Here is a 12,724-nt window from a genome sequence, read left to right as displayed (position 1 = left end):
CGGCTTCCGCTGCGCGGAGCCAGCCTGGGGCTGTGACAATTGTCCTGGCTAATTGGATACAACGCCCATCTGATAGATGGAAACTGAGGTTTAGAGAAATCAAGCTCCTTCTCTGGGTTGCCGAAAAGTCATCGAAAGAGTTGGAATTTGAGCCAGCACCGCCCAAGCCTGAAGCCTCCCCGCGCCCCCAGAACCCGGGCTCGAACCCCAGCCCTGCGGGAGTGGGCGCCGGTCCATGCTTGCGTCGCCGTGGACTGTCAGGGCTGGAGGGTCCAGCAGGCTCTGCTCCCTCCGTGGGGACACGGAGCCGGCAGAGGGGCAACGGCCCCTTCGAGATGCCCCCGAAAGGCTTCAGCTCAGGTTCCTGACTCAGAAACACGCGGACGCCTCCCACATCAACTGAGCCGACTCCATCGGTCACCTCTCTCCCGATTTGAACCACGATAAAAGTTCACCATAGAGAATTTGAAAACTACTAGCGATCCAGAGAAACAAAACGGACACTGCCCTGGGACCGCCCTTGCACCTCTCAGGGGCTCCTGGGCGCCGCTCCTCTCTGGTGCCCTCCTCGCCCTGCCGCCGCCGGCCCGCGAGAGGCGTCCCCGCACTGAGCCTCCTCCCGCCGGCCCCGCCAGCCCCTCGCTGCACCCCGGAGACGGCTGCCGCCCGCTAGTGGAGCCTTCAGCCGTCGGGCTTCTTTAAGTCGCTTTCTGTCGCTAGTTGCTAAACAATGCCCTGCCCTTCCTTGCAGCCGAGGTCGTGCGTCCTCTGAGCACTGCCCTTCGTGTCTGGCTTCTCAGGAGGCCGCAGCCGGGGAGGGCCGCAGCGCTGTGCCTGCCTTGCTCCTGCGGCACCTCAGGGCCCCGCACACGGGTGTCGCGCACACGGGTGTCGCGCACACGGGTGTCCCGCACACGGGTGTCCCGCACACGGGTGTCCCGCACACGGGTGTCCCGCACACCCCTGCCCCGTGAGCACCTCAGCGAACGCACACAGGGAGAGCTGGGCAGGGCGCAGCCGCAGGTTAGTCTCCCGTGCGGGAGAGGGTGCACCTGGGCGTGTGCTGGGCAGCAGTGGGTGGGCAGGGCCAGCCCGCCAGAACCGGCCCGTCCTCAAACCCGGCCACCCTTGTCCCCTAGCAAGACGGCCGCCTCTCAGCCACAGCCCATTTCCACATATAAATCAATTTGTCTCCACTGAGGGGAGAGAATTGCAAAGCAAACAAATTATGCCCGCCCCATTGAGCCGCAGGCACTCGGGGCCGGGGCTTAGAGCGTCGGAAGGGATTTCTTTTCCTCCACTTCTCTCAGAAAATGACCACCCCGGGGGGAGACACGGCGCTCTGCACGTCCTGAGGAGTAACCCCCAAGCCCGGGTCCCCCACTCCCGCCTCCGCAGAGCTACGTGGGGGTCTGGCCGCCATGTGTAGGGTCTGTGTTAGTTTCCCATGACTTCCGTAGCAAAGCCCCACAGGCTGCCCTAAACGACAGAAATGTATTTCCTCGCGGTTCTGGAGGCCGGAGTCAGAAATCAGGTGTTGTCAGGGCCCTGCTCCCGCCAGCTGTTCTGGGGCAGAAGCTTCTCCACCCCTGTGGTGGTTGGCGGCAGCCCTGGCTCATGGCGTCCTGGCTCCGGTCCTCGCCCCTGCTGCATGCTGCCAGGGTCTCGTGTGTGTCTGTGTGTCCTGTTAGGATGCCGTCACGTGGGATCAGGGCCCACCCTGAACCCAGGACGACCTCATCTGCAAAGAGCTGTTTCCAAGTGAGGCCACATTCACAGGTTCTTCAAGATGTCTTTGGGGGATGCAGTTCAAGAGAACTGTAGGGGCAAAGGCCATGGGGGTCCCCCAGATCTGGAAGGGGCAGGGAGGCTCCTCCCATAGAGCCTTAGGAGGGGCCTGGCCCTGTGACACCTCGATTTGGGACCTCTGTCCCCTGGACTGAGAGTGCTGGTGATTTAAGCCAGCCAGCCGGGGTCACGGCAGTGGCGGGCATCTAGCACAGCCCCCTGACCTGAAAGTCCCTTTGGAATTCTGTGGTTAAGTGTCTCTTTTCAGCATCCCAGACTTTATGATTCCAAGTGCCAGAGTCCAGGTTGGGGGGACTCACTGCCCACCCCACCCCGCCTCCGCTGCCACCCCAGTCCTGTGGGAGCCCCTGGGACCCTAGATGCCACAGAGGCCCCAGCTTGAGGCTTCTAAAGGCTGAGACACTGCTGTTCCCAAGCTGGCTGCCACCCGTGGAGTTGTGTAGGGACAAGGCCAGGGGGCAGGCAGCCCCTCCACATGCCTCAGCTGCATGGGGGCCTCCCTGCAGAGCCGGGTGCAGGCTGCCGCCACTGCCCTGGGGTCAGGACTCGGTCAGGCGGGATGTGCCACGGCCCCAACTCCAGGCCCTCCAGGTGGCACCTGCAAATGCACGTAAGATGCTGTGGCCCTGCCCATACCTTTCGTAGCAAATTCAGTGCAGAAAACTCCAGCACTCAGAGCCATCAGCATGGCCAGTGCGGGCAAGGCCACTCCCTAGGGGTCACTGTCTGTGGTGATCTCAGGATTCCAGGTATCTTTGTCTGCTCGGAGCTGCTATCATGAAGCACCACAGCCTGGGGGCTTGGGCAGCAGACGTTCGCTTCCGCATGGCTCTGGAGCTGCAAGCCGGCCACGGTTCTGGCAGGCTCGGGGACCCTGGCACGGCCTCTCCCCAGACTGCAGACAGCACCTCCGCTGAGCCCGAAGGTGGCCTTTCCCGAGAGTGTGGGTGCCAGCGCCTGTCTCTGCCAGGAGGGCGCAGACCCTGTGTGAGGTCGTGTTCATCCCCCGTCTCACCCTGATCGCCTCCCAGAGGCCCTGTCTCCAGACACCGTCCCCTGGGGGGCTTGGCACTTAGCACTTGGCACGTGTCCCCCACACACGTGGGGACACAGATACGGCCCCGGGAGGGCAAGGGACTGCGGCAGGGTCTGCAGCGCAGGCCAGACACCCCGCCCCTGCAGGGTGAGACGCGCCTCTGTCACCCCGCTCATCGCCACAGACAGGGTCATAATCACTGCCTTCCCCTGTGTGCGGCTCACCGCGGCCTTTGTGAGGTCAAAGTTCAGAACAGGCTCTGAGGAAGTAAGCGGGTTTGTGGCCCCGGCTCCCGGGTGGCTGTGGACGCCGCTCGAGAATCCCGCAGGGGTCCTCCTCGCTGAGAAGCGCTCATGGCACAGCACCACCTGCGCTTCTCACACCGGCGACACTTTAACACAAATGTCTACGCTTTACCGAGTGGCGTCGCCTGAGAACCGGGACCCCGCCGAGCCCTTCTCACATGTCACCTGCTCGCTTCTCCCAGCAACTAGATGCAGCAAGTACTTGAGAACTGGCTCCACAATTTGGAAGTTATTGGCCCTACAAAGTGCCTGCATAAGTAAGTGCTAAGGGCAGAAGGGGACAAGAGAAGGGGTTTTCCTCAGGGGGCTTGGGGTCTTTGTGCGCGTGTGCGTGTGTGCGCATATACGTGTTTGCGCACATGCGTGTGCATCTTTGTGCATGTGCGTGCATGTGTGCATGTACGTGTGTGTGCATGTATGTATTATGCATGTGCACATGCATAGGTTGCAGTATTTCCCTCTTCATTCCAGAAAGGGGTTCACCAGCTGCTGGTTTGGGGTTAACAGACAGGGAGACAAATGCCTGCATCAGACGTGGGTGACCACAAGAAAGTGACTTGCCCAAGGTGACAGGGAGGCCTGGGAGGCTGCAGGTCCACCTGGCAGGGGCGTGGGTGTGAAGAAGCCTCCACAGTTGAAACTGAGGGAGTCACGGATGCGGCGGCTGCAGTCCTGGAAGCGGATGTTCCTCCTGGCAGAGGCGGCACAGCAGGCTAGGAGGGATCCCTGGGCCCCCAGCACGGGAGACGTGAGAGACTAAGAGCAGCCAGAGGGCAGAGGGGGTTACCCAGGACCAAGGCAGAGACCAATGCCTGGCTCGAGGAGGGCAGGGCGGTGGGCATCAACGTGCAGGACCCAGCAGGATAGGACCAAGGAGCTCAGTGACTCGACGAGAAGCCACAGTATGGGCAGGAAGCTGGGTTGCAGGGGAGAAGCAGACGGGCTTGGGCCCTGAGCGTCCTGCATGCCCACGCTGGGCACGCCAGGAAGGCCAGTCCCTGCCTGCTGCGTGCCTCTCTGCCAGGGCTGCGTTCACAGCAACAGCCCTGGAGGATGAGGCGCTACCTCCCTCCTGGACAGCGCCAGCAGGCTCGCTCTGAAAGCAGGAGAACCCCAGCTCCATGTTGCCACGCAGCGATGCAAGCCCTAGGGACAGCGCTGGGTCACCTCACAGGACCGGGGCGGGGCGCCGGCTCTCGTGCTTGCTGTGCTGTGCGGGAGCAGCAGGGTTCCTTGTCTCTGGCCCAGGAGTCTCTTGTCTCCTGCCAGCAACCATGAAACAGTGACAGGCGACCTTGCCAGCTCATAAAAAGGAAAATCCCAGCCCCTGGCGAGCAGTCACAAAGGGGAGCAGTTGGTTCGGACTCTCGTCCCACGGAAGCCGGGACCGCCTTGGCCGTGGTGAGAACAGAGAGGAGACGGTGACAGGGGGATGGCACCACCTGCCTCGCAAGCTCCTGGAGGACAGTCCCCTGATACGCTGTGAGGCGGCAGGCACATGTGTCCCGTTTTCTCTTCCTCTCCTCTTCTCTTCCCTCCCATGTGACCCGAGGAGCAGGGCGGGGTCCGTGGGGAGGAGCAGCTCATCTGCCTGGGGTGTCGGCCAAGGCAGCGTGGAGGGGTGGAACCTGCACGGGGCCTGGAAGGGCAGGTCAGGGTCTCAGAGGATGCCCCGTTTCTACCCAATTCTTCAGGAGTCCTAGCCCAGCAGTGACAGGCCAGCACAGACACCTCCGAGCTCCCGGCCCCTGTGGCTGCCCATCCGCCCTTGTCCCAGGGAGCAAGAGGAGCCACCGTAGGCGTCAGCCGTGCAGCCAAGCTCCAGCCTCCAGGGCGACCCTCTGCCCCCACGACCCCGCGCTGCAGGCGGGTGGCAGGTCGCCGTGGGAGAGGCGTGCGCCCACGTGCTGGCGGGCGGCTCTGCCTGCGCACGGCGCCACGGCCCGCGGCCACCGCCCCAGCTCTGCCCCGCTGGGGGTCGGCCGGCCACCGACTCGGTCAAACGTCACGGCTTCAGCTGAGAGAGACAGACTGGGCAGAACAGGCCCTGAATCTCTTTATTGAATTGGGCGATATTGGATTTATGGAACTCAACTTTCTGATGACAAAAATTTATCTGTGTGGCCAAATAAAGATGATCGAAGCTCAGGGCCAACTCGAAAGGCAATTTTGGCCACTAATCCACCTCGAAGGCTGCTTATCGTGCCCTGGGATGCTGTCATCTGCAGGGTTGCGATAGAAAGTGCCTTTTGTGTTTTTCTTAAGCCAACATTAGTAAATTGTATATAAATTTAATCTCTGCTAAGAGGGAAAGATAATCCACAGCCAAAGGGCACAGCCACCATCACGGGGCAGCCGCGGCACTGATGTCCAATCAGACACAAACTAAGAGGGGAAAATAAGGTTCTCTCCACTAATCAATTACATTTGAGTAATTGATTGTACATTATTATTGATGAAAGCCCATAATATGTGAGTTAGAAGGGAATGGGTTTTCAAAAGATTAGATTTGTATACGAAAATGGAAGAGGAAAAATGACTCTCATAAAATCATCTGTAAGTGCTCTGGGTTGGTGCCTGGTGCACCCTGGGACAGGCCACGTTGCTCCTCCCGTCCCTGTGTACTGTCCACCTGGGGAGACGTGCCTGCCGTCCACCTGGTCTACCTGGGGAGCCATGCGTGCCGTCCACCTGGTCTACCTGGGGAGACATGCCTGGCGTCCACCTGGTCCACCTGGGGAGACATGCCTAGCGTCCACCTGGGGAGCCCGGGAGATGGACGTTCGACAGAGGGGGAAGTTGTAAGGCCACAGGATCTGCCCAGGTGGTCAAAAAGTTGCCATCGGGGCCGGGCGCAGTGACTCACGCCTGTAATCCTGGCACTCTGGGAGGCTGAGGCAGGTGGATTGCTCAAGGTCAGGAGTTTGAAACCAGCCTGAGCAAGAGCGAGACCCCGTCTCTACCATAAATAGAAAGAAATTAATTGGCCAACTAATATATATAGAAAAAATTAGCCGGGCATGGTGGCACATGCCTGTAGTCCCAGCTACTCGGGAGGCTGAGGCAGGAGGATTGCTTGAGCCCAGGAGTTTGAGGTTGCTGTGAGCTGGGCTGACGCCACGGCACTCTAGCCCAGGCAACAGAGTAAGACTCTACTCTGTCTCAAAAAAAAAAAAAAGTTGCCATCGGGAACAGGGAGAGAGGATGCAGCCCCCACAACCTCAGACGGCAATACCCATGCACGGTTCACTGAAAAAATGGGCGCGTTTGAGGAGGAGCTTTCTCACAGCGAGAAACGCAGGCCGCGATGACTTCTGCAGGGGTCGTCACCCCATCCCTGAAGGCACCAGCACTGATGGGCTGGCAGGAAGGTCCCTGTGCAGGGCTGAGCCCCGGCCCCCCTTGGTGTTGGTCTTGCTCAGCTCCGGCCCGTCCTGTCCCAGGACTCCGGGCCACAGTCGCCCCCAGCTCTCAGAGAACAGCTCTCCTCAGAGGCCCCTGCGGCTGCACAGGTTTGCTGTCCTGCCTGCTGCCCCCGTGCTGAAGGTCACCCCAGCCCGGCCTCTGCAGGGGCCGAGAACCCCCCCAGGCCTTCACTCCCTCCCCAACTCCGACTGAGGCCTCAGGAAATGCTTGACTCAGAATCGTGCTCACGGCTCCCCTCCCGTGACCCACTCCACTCCCCCGTGGGGCCAGCACCCCACCGGGACCCTGCCAGAGAGTCAGAGAGGCCAGCCTCCTGCCCACCCTCCAGAGCCGTCCTTGACGAGTCCCTATGACGGCCACACCCCCCAAACCAACGGCAGTCCTGGTCTTCATCCTTGTGCTCGTGCACCGTCCTTCGCTCATTACTCAGCGAGTGCCGGTGCTTGGCCAGGCTCTGTGGGGACCTGGGACGCGGAGGGACCCACATGGACACCGCCCCTCGCCCGAGCTCAGAAGCCAGCAGGGACCACAGGCAGCGTGAGGGGCGGCCCACGACCGACCTGGGCGCACAGGAAGCCCTGCGTCTACCCCAGCCCCCACTCCTGTAACCTCAGGTGGGGCCCCGCCAAGACTGTCACCTGGTCTGGCCTCTTCATCTCCGGAAGCCCCTTCCCAGTCTCTTCCGCAGAGCCTCCTCTCAAACGCTTTTCTTTAAATTGAGATAAAATTCACCATTTTAAAGTGTGCAGTGCGTTGGGTTTTAGTATATTCACAGAGTTGCACAACCATCACCACCATCTAATTCCAGAACATTCTCATCTGCCCCAGAAGAAACCCCCTACCCATCACAGGCGCCCACCCCTCCCCCAGCCCCAACCGCCGCCACGGCGGGAGATCTGCTCAGTCAGCCGCTTCGTCCTGGGTTGGCTGTGCCCACTCCCGTTTATGTTTACTATACTTGTACATCTCATTTATACATTTCCAGGAGCCATCTCTTATTTCTTGGTCTTTAATTTTATTGAAGAGTTAGATGAAGAGTTACATGAAGTTTTCTTTAAAAATATTTTAAATCTCTTCCGACTTTTGGTTACGTCTTCCTGTCTCTTTGTCACATCTGCTTTTCCCCCTTGTCCCTTGCTGGGAGTGCAGGGCTGTGTCTCTTTTGTCGGGTTTGCTTGCTCTGTATTTATCTTATCACCTACTGTCTCCGTCATTTCCATCTCTTTTTCTAACACATTCTTAAGGTGATAAATTAATTCCTTAGTTTTAGTCTTCCTTCTCCAAAAATGAAGGCTTTATGGCTTTCGTCCTGTGCCATAGAGGAGCCTTCCTTTCCACTGAGCTCGGGTCAGCGCTCGTTTTCAGTTTTCGTCTTCTTTTTACTCCAAGGACGTGGCGCCGAGTCTAGCTGTCTTCCCAAGCCCATCCTCCTCTTTCCCTACAGTGACAGAGCCCCCGGTCTACTGGACACACTCCCTCCGGGGGCTAACCTGCATCTCCCCGAGTTCCTGGACCTGGGCATGGCCACCTGACACCTCTGGCCAAGGAAGGTGAGCACGAGTGACCTGGGCCCCACCCTCCTGCCTGCCCTCGGGGATACAGGTGTGGCGGGGAGCCGCTGGGGACCACGGGGAGGACCCCCTCCCTGATCGTGGGGGGCTGGGCGCTCGGAGCAACCTGCTGCCTGCCCCCACGCAGCCCGGACGGTCACGTCGGAAGCGGATGCCCACCGTGGTAACCCGCCTTCCGCAGGTTCTCAGCCTGCGCCAGACCCGTTCCCAAGACGAAGGGACCGTCTAAGTGCAATTCTTACTTTCCACGGGGCAACGGGTTTGGGGGGAGAGGAGGGTGAAAATTTACTAGCTAATTTATTTCTCAATTTTCTAGGAAATGACTAAAGAAAATCTCTGCCTTTTACATTTTCTTAAGGCTTTGTCACTAAGTACATTATCAATTTTTATAAGTGCTCAATGGGTCTTTGAAAAAAGTATAATCTCTATCCAAAGTAACAATGTTTCTGCCTCTGCTAAATCAGGTCTGCTGGTTCTGTGGTTTAATTTCTCTAAAGCCGGATTGATTGATTGATCATCCACTGAATTGCCTCATTCTGAAAATGGTACCTTGTGATTCCTATTGGCATGCTGCTTTTATGGAGTTCGCCTTGTATTTTTAAATAACTGGGCTTTCTAGAGTTAGCTGCTAAATTGATTAGTGCATAACACTGATTATTTTGTCTTATTTGTAAATTGTTCTTTTAATTGTTCAAAATTAGCCGGGCCGGGCGTCATGATGTGCACCTGTAGTCCCAGGTACTCGGGAGGCTGAGGCAGGAGCATTGCTTGATCCCAAACCCCAGCTCTGTGTCCTCAGGTGGAACCCCAACTCCCAGCTCTGTGTCCTCAGGTGGAACCCCAACTCCCAGCTCTGTGTCCTCAGGTGGAACCCCAACTCCCGGATCTGTGTCCTCAGGTGGAACCCCAACTCCCGGCTCTGTGTCCTCAGGTGGAACCCCAACTCCCGGATCTGTGTCCTCAGGTGGAACCCCAACTCCCAGCTCTGTGTCCTCAGGTGGAACCCCAACTCCCGGATCTGTGTCCTCAGGTGGAACCCCAACTCCCGGATCTGTGTCCACAGGTGGAACCCCAACTCCCGGATCTGTGTCCACAGGTGGAACCCCAACTCCCGGCTCTGTGTCCTCAGGTGGAACCTCAACTCCCAGCTCTGTGTCCTCAGGTGGAACCCCAACTCCCGGATCTGTGTCCTCAGGTGGAACCCCAACTCCCGGATCTGTGTCCTCAGGTGGAACCCCAACTCCCAGCTCTGTGTCCTCAGGTGGAACCCCAACTCCCGGATCTGTGTCCTCAGGTGGAACCCCAACTCCCATCTCTGTGTCCTCAGGTGGAACCCCAACTCCCATCTCTGTGTCCTCAGGTGGAACCCCAACTCCCAGCTCTGTGTCCTCAGGTAGAACCCCAACTCCCATCTCTGTGTCCTCAGGTGGAACCCCAACTCCCATCTCTGTGTCCTCAGGTGGAACCCCAACTCCCATCTCTGTGTCCTCAGGTGGAACCCCAACTCCCATCTCTGTGTCCTCAGGTAGAACCCCAACTCCCAGCTCTGTGTCCTCAGGTGGAACCCCAACTCCCAGCCGTGACGGCAGCCGCGAGCCTGCTCCCCGCATCTGCGTGCTCCCTGTAAACCCATCCCCCCACCGCGGTGACCCCGCTGGAGGGGCGCTTCCATGCCCACACAGCCAGGGCTATGAAGTCAGCCCTGGGGATGCCCTTCTACTTCATGCTCCCGATTTCGCACCGAGTCACTGTTCCCCACCCTCTGACCTCCCCTCCGGTCTCGCAGTGAGCGCAAGGGCAGCCCTGCCTCCGGCTTCCTCTGTGCTGGGGCCCTAAGGCTGCGGTGTTCTGCTCAGATGAGTGTCTGGTGGTGTATTCCCTTAATCCTTGCAAATCTGGAAATACCTTTCTCTGTGACCATAAATTCTATCTGAAGAGGCAGTGAGAGAGTGGCTAAGAACACAGACCCATCCTGAAAACATGTGTTCCCGTTTCTGACCCTAGCTGTGTGACTGTGGACAAGTTACTTAACCTCTCTGTGCTTATAAGATGGGCCCGATTCTAATATGTCTCTCATTAATGAGAAGTAACACATAAAACAAGCTCAGACAACACTTTAAGCCAGGGGTCCTCAAACTCTTTAAACAGGGGGCCAGTTCACTGTACCTCAGACCGTTGGAGGGCTGGACTATACTTTAAAGAAAACTATCCTATCCACACTGCACATATCTTATTTTTAAGTAAAAAAACAAATGGGCAAAAACACCCGCACGTGGCCTGCGGGCCGTAGTTTGAGGACGCCTGCTTTAAGCCATGCCTGGATAGGGAAGACAGTCCGCGGGCATCAGCTATTGCCATCAATTTATTGTCATTGTTGTTCCTCTCCAGGTATAGGAGCGCCAGGCCAGAGCCTTTCCTCTGAATACTTTGTTGACGCCAATTCATCATCTTTTAGCGTTCGGTTACAAACGAGAAGCCCAGCGCCACTCTGGTGGGTTTTGCCTTATTCTCTTCTTATGGAAGCGGATAAAATGTCCGCTTTTCCTTTGGGGTCAGGAACCGTATCAGTCTGTATCAGTCTGTACTCGGCTGCGCGTCCCTGGCGCCCGTCCTGTCTGGCACTTGCGATTCCTTTCCACCTGCAGGCATGGCGCTTCCTCAGCTCACAAAAAAGTTTTTTCTATTGCTTGTTCTTCCTTCTTGCCCTATTATTCGCACTTGGGGCTGCTCCACCTGCCCTCGGAACCTCTCTTCCCTCACGATCCCCTGCGCACGGCGTCTTTGCCCTGCGGGGATTCCTCCGCCGGTCTCCCCCAGCCTCATCCGGACCCAGAGACGCGATCTCTCCTCGTCGGGCTCGTAAATGGGTTTGGGTTTACAGATCATGAATTTAAGTTCCGGAGACTGCTCTCACTGCTCTCGAGCGTATCTGTTTGCCTCGGCTCTGTGTCAAGGGACGCCCGCCGGGTCCCGAGCGGCAGCCCTGGGTGTGCTGGGCCTGCACCTCCCCGGCCGGCGCCTCTGCGGGCGGTGGCTCCTCCCTGCTCTCGCCCGGTCTTCTCAGCGGCCGGGGACAGAGGAGGTGAATACTCCGGCCTTGTATCCCCCCGGGCTTCTAGCCCAGAACAAAAGAACTTTCGGAAAGCAAGACCCCGAGCAGCTTTCAGCCACCCTGTTGCGAGTGGGGCTGCTGGCGTGGTCCCGAGGCCGCCACGCATGTGCTGTGCACGCAGCAAGCCCGGTCACGCCGCGCTCCGGTTCCGCCAGAGCCCCGGCTGGACACCAGGGCTCTCCACGAGGAGAAAGGTCATGCTGGCCTGGAATTAGAAGCATCAGCACAAGCGCTCTGGATTTTCCCTTTAAAAAGAAGCCCATTGGCCGGGCACGGTGGCTCGCGCCTGTGATCCTAGCAACTCTGGGAGGCCGAGGCAGGTGGATCACTCAAGGTCAGGAGTTTGAAACCAGCCTGAGCAAGAGGGAGACCCCGTCTCTACTAAAACTAGAAAGAAATTAATTGACCAACTAAAAAAAAAATATATATATATATATATATATATATACAAAAAATTAGCCGGGCATGGTGGCGCATGCCTGTAGTCCCAGCTACTCGGGAGGCTGAGGCAGGAGGATCACTTGAGCCCAGGAGATTGAGGTTGCTGTGAGCTAGGCTGACGCCACGGCACTCACTCTAGCCTGGGCAACAGAGTGAGACTCTGTCTCTAAATAAATAAATAAATAATAAAATTTATTAAGGAAGGAAGGAAGGAAGGAAGGAAGGAAGGAAGGAAGGAAGGAAGGAAGGAAGGAAGGAAGGAAAGAAAGAAAGAAAGAAAGAAAGAAAGAAAGAAAGAAAGAAAGAAAGAAAGAAAGAAAGAAAGAAAGAAAGAAAGAAAGAAAGAAAGGAATTTCTAGCTCTGTCCCTGGTGAGCACCCTGGAGGCAGCGAGCGTCCCTGGTGCCACTTCCCGCAGTGATGGGAACCTGGGTGACACGAGGGAGGTGCTCTAAAAGGCAAGGTGCTTTTGCGGGCATGGCCATTGCACCAGGAACACGAGTGAACTGCAGCGAATTCAGGCACATACAGGAAGACACGGGTTTCAGAGGGAAACGAGGCGGGTACGCCCGTGCCCCGCCTGGCACGCTGCGAGCCCGCGCTGAGCCTCCCCACGAGCATCGCCACCCAGCCCCCTGCTCCTGTGCGCCTGGCTGAGCCCAGAGCCTCCCGTGTTGGGGCCCAGGCTGCCAGCGATGATGGGACGAGGCCGATGGCGCTGGTGGGGACTGTGCTGTCATTCTGCCGAGGTCAAGGCCCTCACAGCAGATCCCGTCTCCGTGTGGGGCGACCTGCCCAGGCCTGGACATCCAGGGCCCAAAGGCAAGGCCGGGAGCCCGCAGGGAGCCCACTGCATTGCAGACGATGCCGGTTAGGGGCTGAGCCGTGTCCCCCAAAAACTCATAGGTCGAAGTCCGAACCCCCATAGGGTCTTCTTAGAGGTGATCACATTGAAAGGAGGCCCTTTGGGTGGCCACTACCCAATATAAGATGAGGATATTTGGGCAAGGGACACGGAAGGGAGA

Source organism: Microcebus murinus, chromosome 16 (genome assembly GCF_040939455.1).
Source record: "Microcebus murinus isolate Inina chromosome 16, M.murinus_Inina_mat1.0, whole genome shotgun sequence".
NCBI lineage: Eukaryota > Metazoa > Chordata > Mammalia > Primates > Cheirogaleidae > Microcebus > Microcebus murinus.
The sequence above is the reverse complement of the archived record's forward strand: the minus strand, read 5'-3'. Positions refer to the sequence as shown.